We start from the raw sequence: 9234 nt of genomic DNA, 5'->3' as shown, positions 1-9234 counted from the left end.
AACAATAGATATACCGACTTATTTAGCTTGAAGATATGATTATATTTACAATTAATTACATAAAATCGATTTTTCAAGTTTTTTTACATAAAATCAATTCAGTATTATATATTAATATTCAAATTTAAATCACCGATGCAAAATCTAACTCGGTTTCGATTTGTTTAGCACAAATGATCCTTCTCGCTCCTGGTACAAACTTAAAGAAACGAAGGACGACATTCGTCATTGCAGCATTTGAAGAGTTATTTCCCAATAAAATCTTTTGTATTCCTGATTAATTTCAATAGATTAATTTATACATAATACTGTATCATCAAATATCATGTATGTATGGTGTTGGGATGACAAAACCCATGCCTGATTTTAAGAACTCTCAAAACAAACTACCCCTAACTAGTTTAGTATTATAGCCTCTTCCGAGCTAACCAGCACATTAACATGTCCCGTTTATTTTTATACATTTTATATTTTTAGAAATTTTATTTAATTTTAAAATATATTAAGAAAATGTAAAAAATTTATAATATAAAAATTAATCACCTATATCCACTTATATTCACCATCTTTTTCTACTATATTAATTTCATATATTAAATATTAATTGACCATATAATTTTACCCACTTTTCTTATATTTTTTTCCAATATTTCAGATTTTCTTAATCTTCCTGTTCAAATTCACATATACTTCTCGCAAGGGCGGAGGGAGTATAAATGTCACTACCATTCCCAACAATTTATGTGTTAATGGATGGCAAAAGAGGCTTGGCTAAACTTAAATTTTTTAATGAGTTGGCAAAGTAAAATTCTAAAAATTAAAATTGTAAGTAATATATGTTTGGATAATTTTGTTGTTTATATAACTTATAAATTATTTACAATATTAAAATATAAATATTTGTATTTAAAATTGTAGGTATAAATGATTATATCAATTTTTATCAAATTAAAATAATAATAAAATAGATATTAGTAATGAAATATATTTTCCATCAACTTCTGACAATAAATTATTTTTCAATTTTAAATCATTTTTAAGTTATTGCACAAACCCACATTTTTCGACTGTTTAAGTAAAAAGGTAGTTTAATTGCCCTCAGACAGGCTCATAGTCTTGTAGTGTCGCACACAAGGATTACTCAAGATTGCGTTTTGGTTTCTAGCATTTAAATTTAAGGTTTTTTGTCGTTGCTGCTATTTTTTTCTGATTTGACTGATGGCTACGTGTTTAGATTGTAATAATCAATAAAATATGTTAACAATAAGTGATTAAATTACTATTTTGCCTTGTAATTGACAAAGCAGCTAAGTTTTTTTTAGCTAAAATTCAGACAGGTTGATACGAGACTTGACAATGTGCATATCTCCACTATGCTAAAATAAAGTACTCCCTCCGTCCCCTTAATTTCTATACGTTTACTATTTACACGTATTTCGAGACCTCTATAAAATATAGTTCCGTAATATTTTTTCAAAAAAAATTTTTTGAATAAAAGTTTAAACATGAAACTTTTTTTCAGAAATTTTTTTTAAAAAAATATTGTGGAATTATGTTTTAAATGAGCATTGAAAAGCGTGCCGAAAAGTAACGTATAGAATTCAATGAGACAGAGGAAGTACGCATTATGACAGTTAATATGTCATATTATTCTATAAGGATGTCGTATTTATATATATATATCAATTTCTCATTTAATCTAATTTTTTTATTATTTTAAAATCTCCTCTTTCATATCTTTATTTCTCTACCTTCATTAATTTTATCGTCCATTTCTCAATCATTAATCCCTGCTAATTCTCTCTCCCCTCAGTTTTCATCCTCTCTAATTTCATTTACACGGTCATTTTTTTAGTATTTTGATTGATTCATAATATTATAAAATCTTAAGTAAAATTTATAAAATAACCTTTATATATCCTTTATATAACATACACAAAAAATTATTTTTACCATAACATAAAATATTAATATATAACTTCTTTCTAATTACTTAAATTAATTTTTGAATAAACTGACGCAACAATTTCAAATAAACTAAATATTAACCGGTATCGGTACGGGGACTAATCTAGTAAAAAGAATATTGCAGCCAACAAATAATTGGCACATTGGTTGAGTTCTTCGTGGCCTTACATGTGTGCGTGCCTGTGTAATTAAAGTAGACACGTAGTTCTATTTTTTATATAAACAAAGTAGGGGGGACAATCCATGAGGTCTGCTTAGATAGGATTTCGTAAATAACCATTATTTAAAAATATAAATTTATAATTTATCCCATTTTCATCATATATAGTTAAAATTTTAATTAACAAATTAAAAAGGAAATTGCACAATTTTTTTATTTAAAAAATCGTTCGATATGTTTATGCGTTTATAGTAGTTGGTTATTGAATACTGTTGATTGGGTTGATTAAAGGGATGGTGTATTTACGGATAGGTCATGTCGAAATTTCAATAAAATTATTGAGGGTTAATCATGGGTGTTGTAATAATGGTGTTATATTGATTGCATGTTAGTTGCGAATAAGAGATGGTTATATATTTGAATATCATATAAAGAAAAATGGTGTGGTTCTCGTACTTGATTACGTGTCATGTTAATACGAGTATGTATATAATTGTTTAATATGACTTTATGAGTTAGAATGAGTAGAACAACTATAAGGTATATATGAATGAATATAATTACGTGTTATGTGACCAGTGTGGTCAGATTACAAATTTAAGGTATAAGTTGACTGTTTAATGCAAATTTGGTAGAAAAGTTTGACGTTCAAAGAAACATCAAAAATTGATAAGGTACCTAATTAGGATTTATTGTGTATTGTATATTCGGAAAGCGAAGACATTCGAACTAGGAAAGGAAAATAAGTTTTAGGTGGCAGTAACTCAACCCCAGTGAAAAAGTAAAACTTTTGAGACAAGTAACTCTGCCCTTCCTTATAAATGTGAATGATATGAAATGATAAAGGGAACTGTCTATGATATGAAATGACATAAGAAGTTGATTATTGATACTATTATTTGTTCTTGTGGATAGCCCTATTATTAGCTTGTTCCTTTCAGATACCAATATATCTTGTTCATATTAATATCCTGTTTTAACCTGAGCACTTTTATAACCATACTTCCTGATGATTTATTTCACCCAGTTGATACCTAAGTTGACCTAAATTCTTACATTAATAATACATACTTTGTTAACACCCTATTTCAAAACAACTTTGTTTTACATATCTTGTTAATATTATTGCTACACTTGATCGCTTTCTAGTTTGAATTCCTTTTTCTTATACTTTGGTTTTACCTATTTGAATTCCTGAAATAAAACTAAGAACGACTTTCGACTTGGAAGAGTCCAAATAATTTTTAAGGACGGAAAATGTTTAAAGTGAAATTAAGTTATAGCAAAATGAGAGTTTTTAATATAAATATTTTCACTGAATTCCTAAAGATTGGATGTTGCGTAAAAAGCTAGCGGGGCTAGTTGTTAGGGCGAAAACACGCGCTAATATTCACGCAAGTATACGCGTTCGCAAGTAGTATAGAATATTTTCTAGTTCGTTCCCACAGAGACTAGTTTAGGTTAAGTTCAATTTATGCACCTATGCAACAATGTATGGTTATCGCTCAATGCTAAGACAAATAACAAATTGGGTTTTTATTAAACTAAGAGATTAAACTAACAATTATAACTAAGAGAACAAGAATGGTTGAATTAATATTTATGACAAACATGGGATTCTAACTTCATTAAATACTTCATTCAATAGCCTTATTGTTCTTAACCTTAGCATACGATGGTGATGACACTAATCAGATAACACGAAACTGATAAACGCCAACTTTCGTTGAACGAGTACCATTCTACCAGACATCCACAAAAGAGATAGAAGCTGAATAGGCACCAATTATATTGAGACCCTATATGTCTATAGAATTTGACAACATAACGGTTTAAGCACAAGTTATCTATCTTGATTACATAGGGCAAGTAAAACGGTTAGAGTTACCTACGAATCATGTATACACATACAAGAACCTATGCTAGCATGGCAAGTTCTAAACCTCTATATTCACTGTCGCTTCAATAGAGACTAACACGCTATCTTATATGTTAGCTACGCACATAAGACGAATAAGCACAACCAATACTAGGATATCAATCAATCACCACACACCAAGATATCGAAACAATTAACTATTGAAATCCATAAGTAAATCCGCTAGAATCCCATGACAACGATTAGCCCATAATCGAACTCATCGTCACCATGGGTTCCAATGAAAACATGGTATAAACAAGGTCTTAATAAACTAAATAATAATCAAAGTACGAATAAACGAGATCTAGGTTCAACAAGAACGAAAACGAGCATCCAAAGTTACAACTAATTCAAAGAATCACAAGTTGAAAACAAGATCTTCTTTTTCGGAGTTGTTCTGTGCTTCTAGGTCTTCTCCTTGGTATCCCAATCTTCCCGGATGATGAAAACCCTTTTTTTTAAGTATATATACGCCCCTAGTGGACCTGGACCCTTAAAATCGTCAAATTCTACTCAAAAAAGGCTTTTTCAGCAAAATCAGCGACCAGCCGCCTCCTGAGCGGCCGCTCAGCTCGCTGAGCGGGCGCGCAGCTCTTTGCGCGGGCGCGCAGCTCTTTGCGCGGGCGCGCAGCTACTGACTGGAAAAACTATTCTGATGAAACTTGTTTTGGCCATAACTTGAGTTCTACTCGTCAGAATTAGGCGATTCAACTGCCCACGCGAAGCTATTGAGATTCTCTACAACTTGACAATAGCCTTGGCTTCCAATTCTGATCACTTTTCATCATATTTCCTTTAAAAGCTCTTTTCTTCATTTAACTGATACCTGAAATGCAATAACACAAAAACACATCAAAATACCAACAACTTGAGTCCAAAAAACTAATTTAAGCTTGTAATAAAGCATTCCAAGTGGATATAAAATCCACTTATCACACCCCCAAACTTGAATCGATGCTTGTCCTCAAGCATAAACAGACTCAAAACTACAAAATAAACCTAATGCATGAATGCAACTATGTGAATGTAACTAAATGATAATGCAATCGATCCCCTCAGAATAACCATAACCAAATGAATAAACCAATGCCTCTAAGAATGCAATAACTTGAAATAGAGTTCGAATAAATCCCACAAACCAACTCACAAACCAGAAACGTGCATGTGTGGATGTTTAACAGATATACTCTCGATACTAGATCAATAACCATAACTTATCTATCATCGAAACAATCAAAAGTTTATAAACAGAATAGACAATAAACGCATTATGACTCACAACACCTACTTTCTACTAGAGTTATACAAGGATTCACACTATTATTGAACACATAGCAAAGATGCTTATTTGATCGTGCAATGAATGAGGTCCCAAAAGACTTATACAATAATACCCATGTAGCGAGCGTTAGGTTAGCGGATCCCAGACTATAAAAGCCTTAGGTCACTAGGCACAAAGTCCCCTAGAACTTAATAACTCGAGTATTAAAGAGCTCACTCTTGATCAATTATGCATAAACACATACTTTTTTTTTCTTTCTTTTATTCCTTTTTTTTTCTTTTTTTTTTCCTTTTTTTTTTCAACAATTTCTGAATGAGTGCGTTTCGCTCCATCTCATTCAACCCTAGACTACTCATAAAAATATGAGCCGGCTACTAGCCATTTGACACCTAGCCTTACAACAACTAGCAATGAAATCCAAGTTTTTCTCCAGATAAAAAGAATCAGTGTTTTTACGTCACTACGAGAATATCACAAATTCTAAATATAACCAAGTGATTAAATCTCAACAACAAACAAGTATGATCATGATCTAGATCCAAAGCAACCCTATAAGACTTTGTGAAAATATTTGTTTCTGGCATGCAAATCAATTCATTAGGACTTAAACATCCCTCTATTCCTCATCACCACACTCAAATCAACATCAACTTATCAAATATCATAGTTCATCTTAAGGGATCATGCTAAATATGCATGCAAATGCAACTATATGAAATTACATAAAAACAAACAAATATGTCCTAAATGAACAATCATGCAAAAATATGAATGAACTACAACTAAACATGCAACATGAATCTATATGAATCTATATGGACACACACTACTAATCCTTACATTATCACCCCCAAACTTAAAATTTTCAATGTCATCATTGAAGGTAATAATAAGGATTTCAGGCATACCTAGTCGTCGAACAGATCACCCTCTTCGGGTGGAGGATCAGGTGGCCAATCAACCTCGCCACCAGTGTCTCGAACAACAGTACCGAAAGCATGTGTCAAATATGCCGTAAAATGACGGTGAATGTCATGCATGGCCTCCATACGCCTAGTTACTCATCTGTACTGCTCATCACCAACACCAATCCTATCAACTACCTGCTGCACATGAGAAGAACCCTCTATAGGCACTGGAGGATCCGTTCGGCTACCCTCTACAACATCAAAGATATATCCCAACCCCTTGTCAGGGGGTGCACCTAAGAATGAATAACTCAAGTGATCTGGTAGTGGGTTGAGCTCAAGTGTGGGAGCTTCTTGAGTAAATGGTTCAAAACGCTCCTGAGAAATTTTTAGCTCTGCTAACCCAAGAGAATCGAATGGCATATCCAACTTCCTCTTCCACGGAGGTGCATTCAAAACCTGCAGTTGCTCCACTACTCCTTCATCTTCAAAAACTGAGTCGACCCGCTCTATTTTAAAGCACTCTTCTTTTTCTGTGGGTAACTTTATTGCCTTGAACACATTAAAAGTGACCTTTTGATCGTAAACCTTCATCGAAAGCTCTCCTTTTTGCACATCGATCATAGTTCGGCCTGTAGCCAAGAATGGTCTTCCCAAGATAATGGGAATCTTCTTATCTTCCTCGAAATCAAGAATTACAAAGTCAGCAGGGAAGAAGAGTTTATCCACCTTGACCAAGACATCCTCCACTATACCTCGTGGATAAGCGATGGAACGGTCAGCTAGTTGCAATGACATGTATGTTGGTTTCGGCTCAGGCAGACCAAGCTTCTTGAAGATAGATAAGGGCATTAGATTGATGCTAGCTCCTAAATCACATAAACACTTGTCGAACGACAAGTTTCCGATGGTGCAAGGAATAGTGAAGCTTCCAGGATCTTTAAGCTTCAGAGGCAACTTCTGCTGCAGCACAGCACTGCATTCCTCCGTTAGAGCAACGGTCTCTAATTCATCGAGCTTCACTTTCCGAGAGAGAATACCTTTCATAAACCTCGCATAGCTAGGCATCTGTTCAAGAGCTTCAGCGAAAGGTATGTTGATATGAAGTTTCTTGAACACCTCCAGAAACTTCTCAAACTGCTTATCCAGCTTTTTCTTCTGCAGCCTTTTAGGGAAAGGAGGTGGAGGATAGATCTGTTTCTCCCCTGTATTACCCTCAGGAGGAGTGTGTTCCACAGTAGTCTTCCTTGGTTCCACCTCTACTTCCTTCTGCACATCTTCTTCAGCCACAACTGCATTTTCTGAATCTTGAGATTTTTCAGGCTCTTCGTCTTGCTGAATTTAGGGGCTTGCGACCTTTCCAGACCTTAAGGTGATGGCGTTCACCTGTTCTTCAACTTCCCTCTTTCCTGGATTGGCTTCTGTATCACTAGGAAGCGTTCCCGGTGGTCGATTCAATAAGGCATTAGCAATTTGCCCTATTTGGTTCTCCAAATTCTGGATAGAAACAGCCTGGCTTTGGCATATAAGAGCCTGGTTTTTGCACATAAGCCTCAACTCCTCCAATTCAGATTTTTCATTCGAAGATAGACCTGCATCATTAGTTTGTTGTTGAAGTTGGAATTGTTGTCTTGGTGTAAATTGTTGCTGAAAACCAGGAGGGTTAAATAGCTTATTTGCAAACTGCTGGAATGGCTGTTGCATCGCATTCTGATTGTTGCTCCAGCTGAAGTTAGGATGATTCCAGTTGTCAGGATGATAAGTGTCTGGAACTGGTTGCTGCGATCTCTGAAAGTTGCTCACAAACTGAGCTGAGTCGCTAGATATAGCGCATTGTTCTGTCGCATGCGGACCTGCACACAGCTCACAAATACTAATTATCTGCTTAACACCATTGTTAGCCAGAGAATCGATCTTCATAGACAACGCCTTTAGTTGAGCAGTGATAGCCGTAGCTGTATCCACTTCAAGAACTCCTGCTACCTTGCCCTGTGGATATCTCTGGGTTGGATACTGATATTCATTAGCAGCCATCAGTTCAATTAGATCATAAGCTTCCTTATAGCTCTTTGCCCATAATGCTCCGCCTGATGATGCATCGAGCATGTGTCTGGACTGTGCTCCCAACCCATTGTAAAAACAAGTGATGATCATCCAATCAGGCACTCCATGATGAGGACACTTCCTAAGCATCTCCTTGTAGCGCTCCCAAGCTTCACTTAGCGATTCTCCCGTTTGCTGCGCAAATTGAGTAATAGCATTCCTGAGTGCAGCTGTCTTCGCCATAGGGAAGAATTTAGTAAGAAACTTCTGGGCAAGATCTTCCCAAGTAGTAATCGAACCAGCTGGTAGAGAGTGTAACCAGCTCTTAGCCTTGTCCTTCAGAGAGAATGGGAACAGTCTCAGCTTCACAGCATCTTCAGAAACACCGTTGAACTTGAAGGTGTCGCATATTTCAATGAAATCCCTAATGTGTGTATTGGGATCTTCCGTTGGAGAACCCCCAAACTGGACTGAAGTCTGTACCCATTGAATTATGCCTGGCTTGATCTCAAAGGTATTAGATGTGATAGCTGGCCAGACAATACTAGATTGAATGTCATTGATCTTGGGTTGAGAAAAATCCATCAAGGCTTTCGTTCGTGCTGCTGGATCTCCCATTGTAATGAGTACCTGAAACACAAACAAATAAATCGTGAAAGTAAAAGAATCCGAGTCAGTGAACTTTAACGACCACTGATGACAAGCACATAAACTAAAAATTAACACCGAGTCCCCGGCAGCGGCGCCAAAAACTTGTTAGGGCGAAAACACGCGCTAATATTCACGCAAGTATACGCGTTCGCAAGTAGTATAGAATATTTTCTAGTTCGTTCCCACAGAGACTAGTTTAGGTTAAGTTCAATTTATGCACCTATGCAACAATGTATGGTTATCGCTCAATGCTAAGACAAATAACAAATTGGGTTTTTATTAAACTAAGAGATTAAACTAA

The 9234-nt window shown here is 35.1% G+C and overlaps 1 non-coding gene across 1 annotated transcript; it reads left to right on the top strand.

The window, feature by feature from the left end:
* The first annotated feature begins 8403 nt into the window (after positions 1-8403).
* On the top strand, positions 8404-8510 carry LOC141699182 (small nucleolar RNA R71). Its single transcript, XR_012565664.1, has one exon. It is a non-coding gene; the product is annotated as a small nucleolar RNA R71 (small nucleolar RNA).
* The last annotated feature ends 724 nt before the right edge of the window (positions 8511-9234 follow it).

The sequence above is a fragment of the Apium graveolens genome, chromosome 11 (assembly GCF_009905375.1).
Source record: "Apium graveolens cultivar Ventura chromosome 11, ASM990537v1, whole genome shotgun sequence".
Classification (NCBI taxonomy): Eukaryota; Viridiplantae; Streptophyta; class Magnoliopsida; order Apiales; family Apiaceae; genus Apium; species Apium graveolens.
Note: the sequence above shows the minus strand (reverse complement) of the source record. Positions and strands in the feature narration are given on the sequence as shown.